Source organism: Spinacia oleracea, chromosome 4 (genome assembly GCF_020520425.1).
Source record: "Spinacia oleracea cultivar Varoflay chromosome 4, BTI_SOV_V1, whole genome shotgun sequence".
Taxonomy (NCBI): domain Eukaryota; kingdom Viridiplantae; phylum Streptophyta; class Magnoliopsida; order Caryophyllales; family Amaranthaceae; genus Spinacia; species Spinacia oleracea.
In genome coordinates this window covers 74,153,204-74,175,569 of record NC_079490.1, presented here as the reverse complement: position 1 = coordinate 74,175,569, position 22,366 = coordinate 74,153,204, and positions in this window count along the sequence as shown.

The window sequence follows — 22,366 nt, the reverse complement described above, 5'->3', positions numbered from 1 at the left end:
TTTTGAATCTCAAAAGACTAAACCTTTAAATGTTAAAAGGTGTCATATTTGATTACCCCATGTTTGAAGGTGATTCTAGTCCCAGAGGTGATTGTAAACAACTTGGACATCCTTGAATCTTGAAAATTTGTATTTTGTGTTTTGAAAAAGTTTGTATTTTTGGAAAACATGTATGATTGTTGCAAGTGGTGTTTTTTAATGATTAAAAACATCAACTTGCTAATCATTTAGAAATCAAAGCAACATAGTTGATTAGAATTGGATTCGGATTTACCTAGTTAGGTTTAGGCAAGAGCTCCCAATTGCTTTTTTGAATTTAGGAATTTTGTATGTGTTTTTGAGGAGTTTTTGAGTTGTATTTTGAGGCGTAATGTCGAAATTACGACGTTGTATTGTTGTTCTCCTTCTCATTATGATGAAAATGAGGGGTATTTATAGAAGGAATGGGTGCAGGGCACCAGCACACGTCAGCGCAGGGCGCTGGTGACGTGGCTTGAATGCCGCCAAAGCAAGGACGGGGAATCCGTCCTTGTTTCGTCTTGTAGTGTTGTACCTGTTGTACAAATAGTACTAGGGTTGGCGTTTTGTATTTTCTTGAAGGTTAAGGCATCATTTAGCGTCTAAAAACAAGCCTTTCTCGGGTTTTGAATTCCGGTTTTACGGGACGGGGCCCGGCATGCTCGGTTTTGCGGGTCGGCGCCCGAATTTGACTTGCCTTATATGATTTTGAGTGCAAAAGGCTTAGTAAAACCAATAGGATGGTCTACTAGATGAGTTTGTACTTGGATTTTGGAAAGTTGTATTTTGTACCGAGAACCGAAAGGGGAACGGTCTCGGGGGTTGGATTTTGCATCTTGAATTTTGGAAGCATTCTTAGCAATTGGGATTTCTGCCTGGAGTTATTCCGATCACCTAATAAGGATAAGGGTATCGTCATCATCCCAAAGGGGAGACATAGATTAGGTGTCTACAGAAGCCCCCACTTTGACTGAGTGTTCGGTTAGGAAAGCGCAAGTCAAAGTATTTCGAAAGGGACGGAGAATGATCAAGATGTTCTACAATCGAGACCACTTTTTGTAAGCTGGTACCTGCAATAAAACAGGCGTTAGAAAAAAGGATAGAGTCTACCTCAGGGTGGTTGGTGATGACTCCGGTACCTTCAGTTCAGGACGGAGCTTGGCATCGAAAATTTTGAATCTTGAATTTTTTTACTCTTGAATTTTTGAATACCCGGAGTTAATCCGTTGGGGATGTCCTTTGCTGGGGATAAGAGCTTTTTGCTGGCCCTTAAAATTTGGAATTTCGAATGACTTTCCCGGAGCTTGGGTCCGTTGGGAGTTGAACGCCTGAGTCGTTGTATTTTTTGGACTTTGTAATCTTGAAATATGCATCAGTTTGTACTTGGAGATACAGGTGTATACCCGTATTTTCGATGGATGGCTTGATGCGATGTTTGATGCTTGGTGCGGAAGACCGTAGCAGCAAAGGACGTGCAATCAGCACGGGAGACCGCGCGCTGAAGATTCGCGCATGCAGGGGGCAGCGTTGGGCGCTGGGGCTGCGCGTGGCGCGGGGCTGCACTATATAAGTGCCCCTTGCCGTGCCATTTTGAGGAGCAACATCTTGCTTTCTTGCTCTCTTTCTCTCTCAAAGGTCGAATTGTCTTCCCTTGGTCTTGTTCTTGCCTTATCCATGTAAGTATTTCATGTTTTTGCTTATGGAATAACTCTAGGATTGCATGTAGTTTTGATTTTCACGTATTTTGAAATAATGCTTGTATGCTTAAGCTTCTTAAATCTTGTAGAAGACTGTTTTATAGCCACTTGAACTTGAACTGTTGGAACATGTAGTTTTGAATTTTTGAAAGTTTTATTGAATGTATATTTTTTGTATCGGCTTCGGCATGGATAGCCTAGGCGTTGTTGTGGAATTTGCATACCTGCTTTGGCATGGAAAGCCTAGGCGTTGGTGTTTGAACTTGTATACCTGCTTTGGCATGGGTAGCCTAGGCGTTGGTGTTGAACTTGTATACCTGCTTTGGCATGGGTAGCCTAGGCGTTGGTGTTGAACTTGTACCTTGAACTAGAGGTCCACTGGGGATTCGTCTTGAATTTTTTGACTTTGTTTAGGCTAGTATAGGATAGTGTAACACCCCCGATTTACTAACTTTAAATAAATAAGAAATATAAAAGACTTTATAAAAATATTGCGGAAGCTTACACCTAAATCGGAGGTATCACCGCCACACTTGACCACATTGTCAAGTGCTAAGGCTTACAAACTTCAAACTATTACAACTCAATTACTAGGTGATTTATTTACAACTATACAACTGTCATAAAAGACTAAACGGTAACACTTGAGCTCCTTTAACTTCTAAAGACAATCCTTCACGATCAATCTGCTCCAATCATCTTGACTGCTCACCATAGAGGACAAATTCCAAAAGGATCGTCGCAGGGCCATCATAAGAAAAAGACATGGCCGCAAACACATATAGCAAATAAACACACACGTCAGCAAAAGCTTAGTAATCAACGCTTATTGAATAACCAGACATATAATAATAATAATAATAATAATAATAATAATAATAATAATAATAATAATAATAATAATAATAAAAATATTTATAATAATAATAATAATAATAATAATAATAATAATAATAATTTAACAAACACATAAGTACAAATTGATAAACAATTCTCATAAAACTAGTACATATAACCATAAGTAACAAGGGTTTATTTTTAATTTCTTATAAGTTCACCATTTGAGTAATGTGGATCGAGTCCACCACCCAATAGTATATATTGAACTATTGGATGTAACCACCAGAGGGATGTGGATCGCGTCCACCACCCGTTAGTATATATTAAACTATTGGATGTAACCACCAGAAAAATGTGAATCTAGTCCACCACCAAATAGTATTGGACTATTGGATGTAACCACCAAACAGGTCTTAGTCTTTAAGTGTGCACACCCCCCATTGAGTGTTTTTAACTCAATAGAGTAGATTAAGCCTAGGATCGTGCTTATGGCTCCGACCAAATAATAAAGCACAATGTGCTTTCCAACCGGTTCATATATTATCTTAAGAGAAATTGTACTACAAGATGATCAATTATCATCCCAAAATGATTAATCTAAACTTCCATAAAAATAATGTTGTATAGTTTTAAGCTCGGAGACTAATAGAATTAGACGTATGGTACAATATAAAACACTTGTAGCATTACAGTCTCAATCTTATACGGCTACTATGCTAATTCACTTTATCAAGTATTAGAAGTTAACATATAAACAATGCAGCTGTAACCCATATAAGCATATATCAAAGGCAAAATAACCTAAGTCATGTACAAAGATCTCATTGATAAATCAATTAAGCAAACTTCACATATAATATATGTAACAACTTCTAACATTACGAGAGTACACATAATAATTAATATATATAAATAACTCAGTAATTAATATATATAAATAACTAAATAGACTAGGTGCGTGTGATTACAACTAATAATATACACGATCAATTAGAAGAGACTAAGTGTGATTACTAACTATTAATTAATAAAGCCAAGAAACTCTATAACGATCTAAAACTCTAGAATATATAGGTTGACCCAATCCAAATTTCCAATATCAATCCACAAATAAACTAGACCCTTAGATATCTACACATATACAAAACAATAGTGATTAATATAATAAGAAATCTAACTCAACAATATTATCCATGAGTTGAGCATTTATCTAATACACGTTATCACATTATTCACTTATAATTAGACATAAAATTTATACTATATATAACAAACAACTCCAAAGACCTATACATGATTATATATAATAATCAATACTTAATTACGAATAATTTAAAAAGACTAAGTGTGCGTGATTACCTTCCCGAAATTAATATACGATAATGTACGCAATGAACACACACACTCAGGTGCGTGCGGGGTAGCGAGATGATCATCTTACGGTGACAGTGTGCTCAAATTTTCTTGTATGCTTTTGTTAACCAAATAATCAATATGATAGATCAGTATGATGAAAATCAATGGTTGCTAAAGTTATTGGGTTAGATGTGAGGTAATACGCAACTAATATATAATGAATGAAGAGGATTTGTTAGCTAGGGTGAAATTACGGCTGCACAAGGTTTACATAAAATAATTAGGTTTAAAGGGTTATATATAGGTGCTCGTAATAAGAGTCCTACTAATTTTAAAATAGCGTTTTTAAATTTCTGAAAATATTAAAAGGGACTAGCTAAAAACGGATATAATTATATTTTGACTATAAAATATATTATACGAAATTATAAAATATGGGGATATTACAATCTATCCCCCTTAAAAGAAGTTTTGTCCCGAAACTTAAAGTTATAAAAATACAGGGTATTACAGATAGCCCCCAATTTAGAATTTTGACACCTTGTACTCCAATTGATTTAGTATGCCTCGTCACCCTTGGAGGAAGCTCGCCGAATCGTCGGTAGTTCAAGCTGCTGAGGAGGACGCTTCGGATGAGGAAGCGGCTGCAATAAACGCGCCCAACGGGGGTATGGTTCCCCGGGATGCGCCTAGTTATAGTGGTACTGGTTGGAGTCCTTCAGACCTGGTGTTTCGGCCGGAGTGGCACTTGTCTCAGCGGCCTCGCGCTGGCATGGTGAGTCTTGTATTGTGCTTTGAATTTGTATCTTGTATTTGTATAGGTTTGGAGTTAACTCGTTCACCTGTAGGCCGATGGAAAGCCGTTTCGTACTTTCTGGTCCTTGGTGGAGGTTCAGAGGGCTTTTAAAGCTCTTCGTGCTGATGAGGAGGCCATGGAGATTTGGTCGTAGACGGTCCTGGCCGACTTCTGGCGTACCATGGGAGGCTCTTCGTGGAGATCGGGGATCAAGCCCCGACTGTGGGCTTTGTTGGAGCGGTGGTGGGATACCACCAACACTTTCTACATGGCACGGTGATCGTGGAGGCTATCTGCGGTGTGGGTGTATCTGCGGAGCAGAGGGTTAGGCTCTTCCTCCTAGCCTTGGTGAGCAGAGTGATGGTCCCGAGTAGGAACAGTCGGGTGCACATCCGGTTCCTGTCCATTCTAGGGGACTTGAGAGTTGTTTCGAGCTATAACTGGGGTGGCTTGGCAAATAGCCACCTTTTGTATGAGATGAAGCGGGCTTCCCGGACTGCAGTGGGGAGTGACCCGAGCATGGTTGCTCCGTGGAGTGTGCTGGAGGTCTTTAAGACTTCTTGTACCTTGTACCTTGTACTTGTATGCTTGTATTTGAACTTGACTGATGTTTTGCTTTCTTCTTGAAAGATTTGGATATATGAGCACTTTCCGACTTTGGCGTCGGATCATACTAGAGATGCGGCTTACCCTTATGCTGCCTCTTGGATAGGAGCGGTGCGCAGCAGTGTGCCTCTGGCGGCCTCTCGCAAAGCTTGGAGACCTCTACCTGCTGACGAGGTAATATTCTTGTACTGTTGTGCCCTCTTTGTATTTGTATTTGTGTTGTTGCCTGAGTTGTCTGTTTTGAAGGTGGTATGGCGTCCTTTTGCCAATGCGCTTATACGTGCCTCGGCTGCGCGTGCTCATTTCCTGTCTGGGCGGCGGGTTTTGCTTCCAGGGGTGTATCACCATATGTGGTACCTAGGGGAGAGAGTGTCCCCTCAGCACAAATTCGGGGGAGAGACTTATCCCCAAGGACCCACCAGGGTCCATGCTGGCGCTGGATGAAGAGTTGGCCCGGCTCTATGTGGAGGCTAGGGGCGATGCTGTTTGCCGCTCTTGGAGGGATTTTGTACACAGGAAGGGGAGATATGACGACTTCCTGAGGAGGCTGGCTCCACCAGTACGATTCGTACTGCCGGTGAGCTTTGAATCTTGTATTCTTGTATTCTTGTATTCTTGTATTGATTGGATGATTGTATGATTGTATGATTGTATATAGGAGGAGGAGGTTGATCCTGAGGATATTCCCCATGCTCATAGGATCCTCCGCTATGAGAACTCGGACTGGGAAGAGGTGGTGGAGACCATCCCTTTTGCTTCTCCTCCGCACCGGAAATCATATGATGTTGTACCTGAGCATTATGCCGCTGTAAGTACTGTTGCATTTTTTGAAACTGTTTGTAATCTTGTACTGGGAAATTGATCTTGGATTTTGTATGTAGGCGCCTCGGGCGAGAGTGCGTCGCTGGATGCTCTTGCTTGATTCTTGGAAGAGGCATTGTGCCAAGCTAACCGGGAAGCTTTCTGGCCGGGACAGAGAGGTGCTTTTCTTGATCTTGAAATTTGTATTCTGGAAATTCGAACATGGATGTTGACTCTTGAAATTTTATTTTGTATAGGAGCGCCATCGAGACCGTAGAGGATCCGTTGACAGAGAACCCCAGGCGGAGACATCCTTGAGGCAGGAGGGGCCGAGCTTGGATCTGGGACAGGGGTCCGGTGCTGGTGCTCATCAGAGGCATTCTGATGCTGAGCGGGGAGCTTCCCCTTTTGTACATGTTGATCCCACCAGGCATTCGTTTGGAGGTGCACGCAGTTCACGGCCCTTTGTTTCTTCCTCTGGTTACTATTTCGGAGGAAGTGGTCCTCAGCCCTGGGGTGCAGATTCCTGGGCTTGCTATGCAGAGATGGAGAGGATGCGCCAGGCTCAGATGTTTGGGTCGTACCAGTATATGCCGATGCCGCCGCCGTATCAGTATTCCTCTCTTTAGCAGGGAGTTCATCCTACCACTCGCACACTTCGTATCTCGGAGCAGGATCCTAGTACCCCTGGGACGGAACTGGATCAGGAGCTGGAGCGCCTCAGGAGGCGGAACAGGGACAAGGCACCTGTGGTTGATATCACTGCTGGTAACGACTCGGACTGACCCTGCATGGTAGCGAGTTCCAGCTTGTCTGGGTTAATTTTGTATAGGTTGTATTGTATTGTATTTGTATGGATTGAAACTTGAATTTTTGTATGGTTTGTATTAGGGGTGAGCACGTGTCGGGTAACCGAACCGATAAGCTTATCGGTTCGGTTACCCAATACCCAATAACGCCAAATTTGATATCCGAAACCGAACCGGGTACCCGAAATTCGGGTACCCAAATATTCGGATACCCGACCCAAATATCCAAACCGAACCAATTATTTTACTTTTTCTTAATTTTCTAATTATTATTTGTAATTTTATATAATGTACTCTAGTACTTTTCTTTACAAAAATAGAAAGTTGTGATTCAGTGATTCAGCATGAAACAAGGGTCCAAATTGACAAACTAAAAGACTAATTCCATCGCACAAAAAAAATAAATTGTCAAAGAAATCCTAAAAACTAATTGAAAAAAATTCAAACAGCAAAATCCTCACTTTTTTTTAATTTCAGCACCTTTGTTTGTTGTGCAGTAGATGGCTAATTATTGTTATCATCAGACCATAATCGGTTACTTCACCAAATTCAAGATCAGAATTTAGAACAACTCAAATAAGTTCATGCAGAAGTTTTAGAAGGAGCGATGGAGATGGATGTGAGGGGGTCGAAAAAGCGCGAGGCTGATGCGTGACCTTGTCCCTCGTGGGTGTGACGATTCTTTTTATTCAATCAAGTGTAATTGGATTTCCTATGAGTATACACCCAATTGACTAGTAATATAGGAGTCGCCATTCAGTTTTTAACAACAATGAGAAAAACTGACAAAACCCGGTTATCGTGACATAAAGGGAGTGCAATTATGTTTGACCACGACGGCCGTAGGTTCCCTTGTGATCCCTGGTGTGGGGATCTCTCAATATACACCCGCAAGGTAGAGATTGAGGGTTCGGGGGACTATAACTACCGAGAGGAGTAATTCGCTCGTCGATAACTCCAGAGGCAGGATATCCTTACTAGCTCAGCATAAATAATTGAAGGGACATGCGTTAACTATTAAACTAATCTGAATTGATTTTAGCAATATGCAGCATATAATACTAATTCGATCGTGATTATCTGATTTAAATAGCATTAAGGGACCTAGCATGATAATCCGATTTCCCAAAAATATCATATTTGTTAGGCGTGATAGAACAATCAGATTAGGTTAGTTTAACAGTTCATAAAAAGGGCGAGGAAAGCAGTTAAATCATCGAAAACTGACACATGCATTACGAGGCACCCTTGAAAGGTGCGTCACGGTTCTCAGAAAACTAACCATATTGATTTTGCTATTTCTCCTTTTTATTTAACGAATCTCAATTATGGGACAGGATACGTTCTGTTCGATTTATGGATCGATTGCGACAGAACGCGTGAACAGTTTCGCAGCGAGAGGCTTAGGCTAAGGGGTTTAGAGTCAATACTCAGAATACATTATGTGTTGTTGTGTGTTCTTTCACGTCGAATCTAGGGGCCAATTTATAGGTAAGAGTTCGTGGAAAGATAGAATTGCAGAGTTCTAATCCGCAAAGAATTAGGAAAAGAAACGTATCCAGGTATTTTCAGCGCCCAGGCCTGGGCGCCGAAGATTTCGGCGCCTAGAGCTAGGCGTTGAAAATAGGGTCTGGGCAGTTTTTTTTTAGTCAGATTCGGATTCTAAAATCTGTAGAGTTTGAGATTAATTTGAGTCTTTAGCGCGCATCAATTTTTGACGGAATGCGTCTAGGCCCGTTACGAACTCTAGGCTCGTTAGGATTTAAATTAATACGTAACTCTTATTTCCGAATCCTATTAGGAATAGGATTCTCGCAGTTTTCTATCTCATTTAGGATTTATGTTGGAATACAACACCTAATTCTGACAGGTTTCTATCTTTTATGATTTGCCACTTTTAGAAGCTACCTTTTACGGCGGTTACTATTTTTAGCAGGTTTCCATAAATAGCAGGTTTCGGGTGAAATGAAATGGAGAATCAAAATTCGTTTATTTTATAGGAGATGCGTTGTCAAGTGGAGTTTTTATGCTTTCATCATCGAACCTTTCCCTTGCGGGAATGGGGACAAACGTAGGTGTCTACAGTTAGCCCCCACTTTGACTGAGTCTTGGAGTAAGACGATGGTCAAAGTATTAGACGGAGTGCGTCACACAAGTCATGGGGTATGTGACCTGTTTTGCGAGGGTCTCACGAGCCCCCGAGTGATAACATTTGACTTAAGGGTCATCACTTGAAGTGTCGACATATCCCTCACGTGTCATTGGGATTTGTCAACTGATAGTATAGAAACTTCCTCACTTTGTCATTGGAAGGATCTAAAGATGCGTAGAAACTCCCTCACTTTGTCATTGGGAGTAACTACAGATGTTTTCGAAATTAAAGCTGTAAAGTGTAATTGGGCCTGGCAAAGCCCAATCACGAGGTAAAACGTTTTTAAAGATTCTCATTTTTAGGGCGAGCTAAACGAGAAAACCCCCTTGTTTTTATAGGATGTAAAACGAAGGAAAATCAAACAAACCAATCCTTTAATTTTTGGAAAAAGGGAAAACCAATAAAAGTTATCGCTACAGCGACTAAGGACCTGCGCTGTTAGTGACGCAGACCCCGCCCGCTGAAGGTGGGCGAGCCTGTCCTCTGAGGGTGGACCCCCCGTCCGATAGAAGTGGACGAATCTGTTTGATGTTTTTTTAAAATAAGGACCTACGCGGTTTGTGACGTAGACCCCGCCCGCTGAAGGTGGCGATCCTTGTCCGCTGAGGGTGGACACCCCGCCCGCTGAAAGTGGCGAACCTTGTCCGTTGAGGGTGGACACCCCGTCCGATACAAGTGGACGAATCTGTTTTGAAATTTTTGAAAATAAGGACCTACGCGGTTTGTGACGTAGACCCCGCCGGCTGAAGATGGCGAGCCTGTCCGCTGAGGGTGGACCCCCCCATCCGAAAGACGTGGACGAATCTGTTTTGAAATTTTATTTTGTTTTGTTTTTTATGAAAATAAGGACCTACGTCGTTTGCGCCGTAGACCCCGCCGGCTGAAGATGGCGAGCCTATTTTAAATTTGAAGACTTTTATTCTTCGAAAAACTGAGGACCTGCGCGGCTAGTGACGCAGACCCCGCCCGTTGAGGGTGGGCGAGCCCATTTTGAATCCTGTTGGTGGGTCGTAATATTTCCTGATTAGATGTGTCCTATAAGTGGGTCCACATTGTGTATATATTTTTTTTAAAGATATTTTTTTTTTTAATTTTTTTTTTATTATTATTATTTTTTCAAAATACCGTTTTTTTTTTCTTTTTTGGGATAGAAATAAGATAACGGATATCTTTACACAAAATAGGGGAGTACGCGTGCCCGACAGCGAATATTCGCTGTCTGGGAAGCATTTTCAGCGCCCAGGCCTGGGCGCGAGAATTTCTAACGCCCAGAGCTGGGCGTTGAAAATGCGAAATGGGGACTGGTCTTTAAATTCGCGGACCGTCTCCTTCCTTTCCCATTTCCACCATTTTCGCTCAAACTTCTTCACTTCTCTCTACTGATTTTTGCTCGTTTTCTTCACTTTCCTTCACGAATTCTACTCCGAATTACTTCCCAATCTTCCCAATGTAAGTAATTTTCAATAATTTTGAGCTTTTCTGTCAATTTCAGTATTTTTGTCAAGTATTTTCGTGCATGAAATTGATTTGGGGGTTTTTGATTTTGTGCCCCTTTTCTCCAATTAGATAGTTGGAAATATTCCACATAACATGTTAATTAGTTTGTGCATGTTAATTTTTGCAAGTATGTTGATTTTTGTTGGATTTGGGCATTTTCATGCTAGCCCCCAAGTATACCTACGAATCTAGTATTTTCTTATAATGTAGGTGTTCTTGGTATATTGCTTACGTTCCTCATAATTCATGAATGAAAAATTATGGGAGAATTTTGATTTTGCTAGAGTTAATTTTTACTTAGGGAATTTTGCTAAGTATGAACTTAGTATCATGTTTTTTAGGGAACAAAAATTGTATGACTCCATTTCATGAGTGAAATGCACTCTTTTTAGGGATCGGTATGAGTGCCGATTTTGTCAAAGGTATAATGCCTTGTTGTATTTGTTGATCAGCATGTCTGACGAGTCGTTACCCCCTCCTGGTGCCTACGAGGTGCGTGGCATGACGCGTCAGTCGACTGGCCCGGGTCCCCTATGGGTGGGCCCTGAGCTTTACGATGGTCGTGATCTGCACTACGACCTAGAGCACCATGTGACTTCCCGCCTTCACGCGAGGAGAGAGACTACGGTTCGCGGTTATGGCGCCGCGACGAGTGAGACCGTTTTTAGCTATCTGAGCTCGGACGCCCAGGCCTTGGTGAGGGCGAGCTCACTGTTTCCGGTGGTTGAGACCTTCTGGGAGATACTGCGGCTCAACATCTCCCTGTCCTTTCTGCAGTCGTTCATGAGGTGGTGGTGGGATACCACCAATACCTTCCATTTTCCTTGGGGCGAGATGACGATCACTCCTGAGGACTGTGTAGCTTTGACGGGTCTGACCTTTACAGGGAACCCCGTTCGTCTGAGGTCGGACGGCCCATCGCCGACTGTTGCTGAGGGTACCAGGCTCCTGGGCTCGTGGATGGGTAGTAGGTTACCTTCGTACCAGCCCTGTGGGATACCTTTCGCTGACCTGATGTGGGCTTTGGAGCAACGGGTAGAGGAGTCTCCTTCGAGACAGGCTCGGCTGTTCTACCTCCATTTTATTACTTCCACTTTTCTATCGGGTCCGACTGACACCTTTGACCCGAGGTGGATAGGCATGGTGGAGGACGTGTCTACACTAGGTGACTATCGCTGGGGCGATTTGGGCTATGCGACGCTTGTCGGACAGATGAGTTTGTCGGTGCGCGTCTCGGACCCGAGTATACGTCACTTTGTGATTACATTAGCGGGAGTGCCGCGTTTGATCGAGGTATGTGCCTAGACTTTCTTTTGTTTTTCTCGCTTTTACCCGGCCTCTTTTTTTTTAACGTTTTATTATCCTTTTCTTTTTGCAGCTGTGGGCCTTTGAGCACGTACCCTGGCTGGCTCCCCGAAAGGGGCAGAGGCCTTTGGAGTTCCTTGCCGGTCGCCGTTGGGGTTGGAGGAAGAAGCTGACAGTGCGTCCACCGCCCGATACCGTGTGGGATCTTATCAGGGACGGGAACCCTGAGCATGTACAGAATCTTATCCTTTATCTCGTATTTCGTCATTCTTTTCATGTGCGAGATCTGACTGCGTTTTGTACGAAAACAGGTGGTTTGGACCCCATGGCTCCCTTTTAGGGGTACCCATGCTTCGGTCAGGGAGAGTTATGCCCTGAGCCAGATGCGGGTCTTGTTCGTTGGCCGCCGGGACCCTGTCTGGTACCTGGGAGAGTGGGCACGTATGCAGACGGTCGGGGTTTTTTCGGTGCCCAGGCTTCCGCCTGCGACCATGCTGTCTACTCGCTCGATAGGCGAGTCGTGGAGGGTCCACTCGAGGACTGGTGTGCCGGCGACAGAGTTGGTGAAAGAGGGAGCTAGCTATTACCTGGTTTATCCAGGATTCTCTTCGTCTCCCGGAGCTTGGCGCTGTAAGTTGCCTCCTCTCTTTGTATTGATTTTAGTGTTTTCATGTTCGTGCCCATGTGTTTATGCCTACTATGTTTTGTGCAGGAGGGTCCTGACCCTTCGTTGGGGGGATGAGTGCTTCCCGATGCTCGGATCTCGTATACCGGAGAGAGTGGATCCGAGATTGTGGAGACTTTCCCGGAAGACCGGGTTTTCCATACTCCGCTCCCTGAGGGAGTAGAGGCGGTATGCACCTTTTATTTGTGTACTCTTCTTTATATTTTTTTTCTTCTTTTACTGACATTCTTGTTTTAGGTTCCGGCCCGTACGGCCAATGCGATGGTGGGGGTGATCAACCGGTTGAAGTCCGCGTTGGTTCGAGCTCGGTCTGCACTTTCTTGCAGGAGCCCCCACTCTACTCGGGTAATGTGCCCTCTCTTTTTTCTTTTGATCTGTACCTTTGGTTTGGCTTTCGGTTATTCACTCTCTTTTTTTGTCCCTTTTTGCAGACGGCTACTGGGCGTGCTGGGGCCGACGACGCGGGTCCCTCGGCCGTTCTGACGCGGGTCCCTCGGCCGTTCTGACGCGGGGGTGAGTTCTTCCCGGGAGAGGTCCGAGTCGGAGCGTAGGCGGCGTTCCGTGTCGGTGGCCCGAGAGCCTAGCCCCGAGTTGCACTCGCAACCTCATTTTGGGGTGACTCTGGCTGGGGTCACTCATATCACGGGGAGTGGAGTGGATGGACCGGCGAGGCTTGGAGACATGGAGCCGATGACGAGTCTTAGGCTTACCTCCTGTTTTATACATATTCATTCTTGTGTTCCGCATGTATATATATATATATTTTGCGATTTTTGGTGCAAGAATGTTTTGAGCCTTCCGTGGGCTTTGTTTTAACATATTATAGCAATATTAGCTTCCTAAACCAACGACGAATTTTTAAAAGGAAAAGACTTTCGTAAAAATAATGAGTTCATATAAGAGTGCACATATATTTTTAGACTAACCGACTACTTGGGGTATTACATATGTATGTTCACTATTTTAGTTTTTTTTTTTTGCCGACTCGTGTCATACTCCTTTGTTGGGCTTGTTCCTGGAAACTCTTGTGGCTTTTTCATTTTATTTGGTCTTGCCCGTGCATGGATTAGGGTAGAGTGCCCTTTGCGATATCTTTTCTTCTTGATGCGTTGCATGACTTTATTATTTTATAATTTTTTATTGGACCGAATCCTTGAGAAGGATTGCCTACGTATCTTGGCAGAATCAGGTCGCGCGTAGTTCTAGCTTTTTTGAAAAAACTTTTTGAAAGGGTGTGCATTACTCGTCTGCTTCCCCCCCAAGTGTTCGTGGTTCTTTTGAGGGTTAGAAAAAGGAGTACGAACACTTTGTAGAAGCGGGAGGGTAGGTGGCAAGAGAGAACAACGCCCGATTTAGGGCGAAGGAAATATCGGCGCCCAGGCCTGGGCGTTAGAAATAACAGCGCCCAGTCCTGGGCGTTGAAGTTTTGTCTTTCGCTTTTTCTACTTTATCGAGTTTTATGCCGTTTGTTTAGAGTAATGCGCAGGATGTTTGCTTATGAGTTTTAATGTGTTTTATTAGATGCTTTAACTCCGGACTGAATTTTATTAAATATAGTACTTTTTCAATTGGTCTAAGTTCGTGAGGTTAGCGAATTCCGCTCCATCTATGTCGGCTAGTTGGACTGCTCCGCCAGGTAGGATGGTCTTTACAAAATATGGTCCTGTCCAGTTAGGCCGGAATTTTCCTCGAGGGTCCGTAGTAGGTGCGCGGACTTCTTTTAATACAAAATCGCCTTCTTTGATGTTTCGAGGTTTGACTCTTTTCTTGAATTGCCTTGCGATGCGCTTTTGATACACTTGCACGTGATGTAGAGCTCTCAACCTCCGTTCGTCTAAAAGGACGAGTTCGTCGTACCTAGCTTGAACCCAATCAGCTTCGGGTAGCTTGCTTTCTAGGACGATCCGGAGGGAGGGAATTTCCAACTCGACCGGTTGGACTGCTTCCATTCCGTATACCAAGGAGTAGGGTGTTACTCCAATGGAGGTGCGGATTGAGGTTCGATAGCCCCATAATGCGAAGTGTAATTTGTTGGGCCAATCCTTATAATTTTCGGCCATTTTTTCGATTATGACTTTAATATTTTTGTTGGCCGCCTCTACCGCGCCGTTCATTTGCGGCCTGTAGGGAGAGGATTTATGGTGTTTGACATGATATTTTTTGAGCAGGTCTTGGACTTCGGCCCTGAAGTGGGAACCTTGGTCACTTATGATTTCATGTGGAACCCCGTATCGATAGAATATGTTCTTTTCTAGGAATCGGGCGACATGTTTGGCTGTTAACTTTGCATAGGGGACTGCCTCTACCCATTTAGTGAAGTAATCAATTGCAACTAAAACGTACTCGTGTCCCCCTACGCCTGTTGGTGTTACCTTGCCGATTATATCTATACCCCAGGTGGAAAAGGGCCATGGAGAAGTGAAGGTGTATAGTTCTGAGGGAGGTAAATGGTTAAGGTTACTGAAGATTTGGCATTTTGGGCAAGTTTTTACAAAGTGATGGCAATCGGTTTCCATAGTGGTCCAATAGTACCCTGAGCGGGATATTTTCCGGGATAGCATTTTTCCGTTCATATGGGGTCCGCACACGCCGTTATGGTATTCTTCCATTAGTCTTTGGGCTTGGTTTTGATGGACACAAAGTAACTTGATTTTATTCGGCGTGTATTTGTACAGTTCTCCCAGAATTATGCTATATTGTGAAGCGAGGAGGCGCAGGGCCTTTTGTGCTCGCGGGGAAGTGTTTGGGGGAAATTCCCCACTTGTTTTGTAACGAAGGATGTCCGTGTACCATGGTTCTTCCTCGGTGTTTTCAGGTACGGAGTCTATGGCACAACAATAAGCCGGCTCTTTCCTTCGCTCGACCCGAAGGGTCATTCCGTCCCACTCATTCGGGATGTTGAGCATTGAAGCTAGCTTCGCTAGTGCATCCGCGAATTGGTTGTCGTCTCTTGGCAAGTATGTATACTCAATTTTTTCAAATTGCTCGACTATTTGGTCCAAGTGAGCTTGATATTTTGAGAGACTAGTGCTTCGGACCTTCCATCTTTTGGATATATGGTTGATTATTAGGGAAGAATCCCCGAAGACTTGTAGGTATTTGACTCCGAGGCTAACTGCGGCCTCTAGCCCAACTATGCAGGCCTCGTATTCGGCGGCATTGTTTGTGGCCTCGAAGTCAAGCTTGACGGAAATTGGTATATGGGCTCCTTCGGGACTGACTAGGAGAACTCCGACGCCGCATCCTTTTTGGTTGGACGCGCCATCGAAGTATAGTGTCCAATAGTCGTCTTGTATCATCATAAGTTCCTCGTCGGGGAGGAGGTAAGCTTCCGGGGTTTCCTCATTCGTGGCATGTTCGGCCAGGAATTCGGCTACCGCTCTTCCTTTGATTGTTTTTTCCGGCATGAATTTTAGGTCGAATTCTGGGAGCATGACTAGCCACCTGGACAGGCGACCACTCAGGGCGGGCGTTTCGAACACGTATTTTAAGGGATCTAGTTGTGACACTATATGAATAGTGTGGGCCAATAGGTAATGCCTGAGTTTTTTGGATGCCCAGACGAGGGCGAGACAGGTTTTCTTAAGTTCTGTATATCTCGTCTCGTACTGTATGAACTTCTTGCTCAAGTAGTAAATGGCTCGCTCGGATCCATGTACACATTGTGAGAGCATAGCTCCTGCTGCAGTATCCGTGACGGTTAGGTATAGGCGTAAAGGGATTCCAGGCAAAGGTGGGGAGAGGACGGGTGGCTTGCTTAGGTATTCTTTGATTTTATCGAAGGCAGTTTGGCATTGCTCATCCCATTCAGCCTTTTCTTCTTTTCTTAATTTTTTGAATACTGGCTCACAAGTCATAGTAAGCTTGGAAATGAACCTACTAATGTATTGCAGCTTTCCTAGGAAGCCCCTTATCTGTTTTTCAGTTTTTGGCGGGGGCATTTCGGTAATGGCTTTGATCTTAGATGGGTCAATCTCGATTCCTCGCGTACTAACAACATATCCTAGCAATTTTCTCGAGGTTACCCCGAACACACATTTTTGTGGGTTTAGTCTCATGTTATATTTCAAGATTCGAGTGAAGAATTTTTTAAGTGCCGGGAGGTGACCGCGCCGGTCTTTAGATTTGACGATCATGTCGTCCACGTAAACCTCGATTTCTTTATGTTTCATGTCATGGAGTAACGTGGTGGCTGTTCTTTGATAGGTGGCCCCCGCATTTTTCAAACCAAAAGGCATTACAGTGTAACAATATGTTCCCCAAGGGGTAATGAAAGTTGTTTTTTCCATGTCTTCTTCTGCCATTAGTATTTGGTTATATCCGGCGTACCCGTCCATAAAGGAGAGGAGCGCGTGTTATGCGGTGTTGTCTACTAGTATGTCAATGTGAGGTAGAGGGAAGTCATCTTTAGGACTGGCTTTGTTGAGGTCTCGAAAGTCTACGCACATTCGCACTCGTCCATCTTTTTTAGCTACGGGGACAATATTGGCCGCCCATTCTGGGTAGTTGGAGACTTTTATAAAGCCGGCGTCTAATTGTTTAGTGACTTCTTCTTTTATTTTCAAGGCTATCTCTGGTTTGAGCCGCCGTAGCTTTTGTTTTACTGGCGTCATTTTGGGATCTAGCGGAATTTTATGCTCAGCGATTTCTCGATCTATTCCCGGCATGTCTTTGTAGGACCAAGCAAAGACACCCTCGAATTCCCGCAAAGTGGAGATTAGATCGGCCTTTTCAGTGGGAGTTAAGGTGAGGCCAATTTTAATAATTTTAGGATTTTCTTGTGTTCCAATATTTACCGATTCTGTGTCTTCAATTATAGGAGTTTTGAGTTCTTGTTCATTTACAGCTTTTATTAGTTCGGTATATTCCTCTTCTGGCTCTTTTTCGTGCTCATTAATGGCGAGACATTCTGCATTATTACTCTGATTTTTAAGCGGCACATACTCAAAAGTTTTGTTTATCTTATTAAAGTCATGAAGCATTACATCAAAAAGATCTCCCGGAGTAGAGATTTCCGGGTCTAAACTATTTTTGGGAGGGGTTACAATTTTGCTAGGTTCGGACTCGGAGTCAGACTCGGATTCAGACTCTAATTTTTCGTACATGGACCCTCTCCCGCAGATATCTTGAACTTTATCCCACGAGCATTAGTCCATTTGAAAGTCTTGCGCCACCCTCGTTGGATTTGGTCATCTTTTGAGGGTGATGGAGCGATCAACTTAGTAGGATCAAACACTTCATCTTGGAGAGCTAGTGCCATAATTTCTGTTTCTTTCTTCGTTCTTTTCTTTTCTAACCCAAACAATAGCCCGAAAGCATGTGAGTTGGGGAGCATTTTTGGCATAGCATGGTTCTTTGGGGCGAGTGGCCTTTGAGAACGTAAAGGATCGTGTCCCAGAGCATGCATCTCTTGGGTTTGTGCGACCTCTAGGTACAGATGTTCGGGATATGCTTCTTCCATCGTGTTTCTTGATAGCTATCACGGGCAAGTACTCAGGGGCCCTGCATTATTGTTGTGGAGTAGGAGACACATTAGTTTGTTTCGTGAGTCGGTTTTTTTAGGCATTCTATGGCTACCCTTAAGTCGGACTAGTATATTTGGACTGCTATGTGTGCACTTTGAACTCTTTATGTTTTTGAAAATCTCTGCCCGTGTGACATTCATGATTATTTGTATGGTCGACTTTTAGTGTCGAGCATTGCCGTCGTAGGAGGCCTAACAACGACGCAAAGAGTTATTAATTTTTAGCGAGTCGCTTTTGAAATCGAGTGCTTTTCTTACGCCCTCGTAGCAATTCCTTTTTTATGAACATTTTTTGCTACGTATTTTCCTTTCGTGCGGGCACCGAAGCTGCTGCGCCTGACCAGAAGGTCAAGCAGCAACTTCAGCGCCCAGCTGAGAAATTCTGGCGCCCAGCCAGGGGCGTTGAAAATGCGTCCCTGGCTGGTTCTCGTTTTCTGTCTTCTGTTTATGCGACTTCGATTTGCGTGCTTGCCTAATAACGTCCTTTACGCGTAACAGCGTTTGTGGGATTCGTTACAGGCCATCCCGAGCGTCGCTTATTTTGTGGCGATCATTCGGGTTTGCAAAACACGTGTTTCGGTATAACTCTTTGGCAAATTAGTCTATTAATGTTTGGGCAACTTTTAAGGTCATTGGTTTTCTAGGATAGTTTGTCACACACAATCACATATTTCGCTACACATAACTACATTACAAACATGGATTTGAAAATTAAATATGCCACGTAGTTTATGATAGGCTTCTATGGGTAGTATTTGCGCCTGGCTTGGTACCGCTTCTATCGTAGATCCAACACATGCCCCGGTCGAGGTAGTGTTTTCAACAGACGAATTTCGCTCAAGAGGCCAACTCGCAAGTGCAAGCCAAGGGGGCAGGCAGGCGAGAGGGACCTAATGGGCGAGCGATTGGGTTCGGGATAGGTGTACTACCTGCACAAGTACCGAGTGGGAAACATGCGCGGCGTATGCACCCCCCTATTGGCGAAAAAAGGTATCCTTAGTCCCAACTCCCGAGGGAGCCGAGATTCGTTATGATGTTCTGCCCGTTCACATTAATATGCTGATTTTCAGGTCGTCCCAACTTGATGGGGAAATAAACGCGGGGTAGGATCGTTTCACCCTTCGGCTATTTTGATTACCTACAAGCACGAGTATTTCCTTCACTATCCCCAGTGGAGTCGCCACTGTGAGGAGGTCGAAAAAGCGCGAGGCTGATGCGTGACCTTGTCCCTCGTGGGTGTGACGATTCTTTTTATTCAATCAAGTGTAATTGGATTTCCTGTGAGTATACACCCAATTGACTAGTAATATAGGAGTCGCCATTTAGTTTTTAACAACAATGAGAAAAACTGACAAAACCCGGTTATCGTGACATAAAGGGAGTGCAATTATGTTTGACCATGACGGCCGTAGGTTCCCTTGTGATCCCTGGTGTGGGGATCTCTCAATATACACCCGCAAGGTAGAGATTGAGGGTTCGGGGGACTGTTACTACCGAGAGGAGTAATTCGCTCGTCGATAACTCCAGAGGCAGGATATCCTTACTAGCTCAGCATAAATAATTGAAGGGACATGCGTTAACTATTAAACTAATCTGAATTGATTTTAGCAATATGCAACATATAATACTAGATCGATCGTGATTATCTGATTTAAATAGTATTAAGGGACCTAGCATGATAATCCGATTTCCCAAAAATATCATATTTGTTAGGCGTGATAGAACAATCAGATTAGGTTAGTTTAACAGTTCATAAAAAGGGCGAGGAAAGCAGTTAAATCATCGAAAAGGGACACATTACGACGCACCCTTGAGAGGTGCGTCACGGTTCTCAGAAAACTAACCACATTGACTTTGCTATTTCTCCTTTTTATTTTACGAATCTCAATTATGGGACAGGATACGTTCTGTTCGATTTATGGATCGATTGCGACATAACGCGTGAACAGTTTCGCAGCGAGAGGCTTAGGCTAAGGGGTTTAGAGTCAATACTTAGAATACATTATGTGTTATTGTGTGTTCTTTCACGTCGAAACTAGGGGCCTACTTATAGGGTAGAGTTCGTGGAAAGATAGAATTGCAGAGTTCTAATCCGCAAAGAATTAGGAAAAGAAACGTACCCAGGTATTTTCAGCGCCCAGGCCTGGGCGCCGAAGATTTCGGCGCCCAGAGCCAGGCGTTGAAAATAGGGTCTGGGCAGTTTTTGTTTAGTCAGATTCGGATTCTAAAATCCGTAGAGTTTGAGATTAATTTGAGTCTTTAGCGCGTATCAATTTGTGACGGAATGCGTCTGGGCCCGTTACGAACTCTAGGCTCGTTAGGATTTAAAATTAATACGTAACTCTTATTTCCGAATCCTATTAGGAATAGGATTCTCGCAGTTTTCTATCTCATTTAGGATTTATGTTGGAATGCAACACCTAATTCTGACAGGTTTCTATCTTTTATGATTTGCCACTTTTAGAAGCTACCTTTTACGGCAGTTACTATTTTTAGCAGGTTTCCATAAATAGCAGGTTTCGGGTGAAATGAAATGGAGAATCGAGATTCGTTTATTTTATAGGAGATGCGTTGTCAAGTGGAGTTTTTATGCTTTCATCATCGAACCTTTCCCTTGCGGGAATGGGGACAAAAGTAGGTGTCTACAATGGAGATGATGGAGACCATGCAAATGTAGAGTAGATCTTTATAGAACTCGTTCATTAAAAGAATGAGAGTAGAGGGAGAGAGTTAGAGATGAAAGGGCGAGAATGAGAGCAGAGAGAAAGAGGGTAAGAGGGTAAGAGAGGAGGAGCGGCGGAAACAATCAGTAGACTTGGACAAAATGAAATTTAGGTTACCTCACACGGAGTTTTTATATTTTGACAATTTTTTTTTTGTTTTTATGAAAATTAAAATGTAAGTGTTTCGGGTAATTCGGGTACCCGAAATTACACTAACGGGTATCGGTTATCTGACCCGTTAACAAAGATTCGGATCGGGTATCCAAACCGAAACTGTTAACGGTTCGGATAACCAAATATCGGATCGGTTTCGGATTGGATTTTCGGGTTTTCGGTTTTTCGGATAGTTTTGCACAGCCCTAGTTTGTATGGCTTTGAACTTTGAATTGGTTTGCAAAATTTGAAGATTGGTTTTTTGTATGCTTGAATGTTTGGAATTGTATGCGTTGTGTGTGGCTTGAAATTTGTGGCTGGATGCATGCATGAAAAATTTGCCAAAAAATTTTGAAAAAATTTGCCCCATTTTTTCGGGTGTATATACCCAATATAAGCCCCCACTTTGACTGAGGTTTTTTAGTTAGGAAAAGCGCAAGTCAAAGTATATTCAACTCTTGCTATGCATATGCAGACTCGACTTAGGACGCCGATCTATGACTAGGATGCTTGAATTTTGAAATGACTCGAAATCTGCCCGAAGCGTTGATCCGGACTGCTTGAAGTTGCGCGGTTTGCGGCTTTGGAATCTTGAATAATGGAGGTTGTACTCTGCTGTCCGAAACACTAAAGAGTGTGTACTCGGAGTCATAAGAGAGGACGGTGGCCTCGTCCTTAGATGCAGGCCCCTGCTCCTGGCGCAGGCTGGGCGCCTGGCGCTCATGGGCTGTCATGGAAGCCGACTCTTGTATAAATAGGGAGCTTGTTGGATCATTTCTTGCATCAATCCTTCCCTGCTATCATTGCATACTTCTTCCTCTCGAAAAGAAAAGAAAATATGGTTGTGTCCTTTGAGAGTGCCTTGAACTCGTGGCTTGGTTCGCTAGGGAAATTGGAGAAAAGGGAGCTTCATGGCATGCATCTTGGGGTGCTCGTCTCTTTCCGGTTTGTAAAATTGGATTTGCACTTTATTCTTGTTGCTCGGGAGGCTTGGGACCCGAATCATCATGTCTTCCGTTTTGGAACTAATGTGGTATGTCCCCTTCCTGAGGAATTTAGTGCTATATTGGGGTGGTCCATCATGCTGGAGCCATGCATGCCCAGTGTTGAAGAACAATTTTTCTTGAGTTTTGAAAGGTATTTGGGCTTGAAGCACCCACTTTTGAGTGTTGTTGTATATGGCAGAGGGTGGATTTGTCCCTCTTTGTCACCTACTTTGCTGGGCTTGATGTTCCCAAAGTATTTCGCCTGAGAGCATTGAGTTTTTGTATATTCGTTCGCTTTCTCTTTTCGAAATATATAGGGGTTTTGCAATGGTGATGCCTCCCTAATAGAAATTGTAGAGCAGTTTGCTAATGGTCGGGACCCAATGCCGCTTGTGATTGGCGAGACATTGATGGGCCT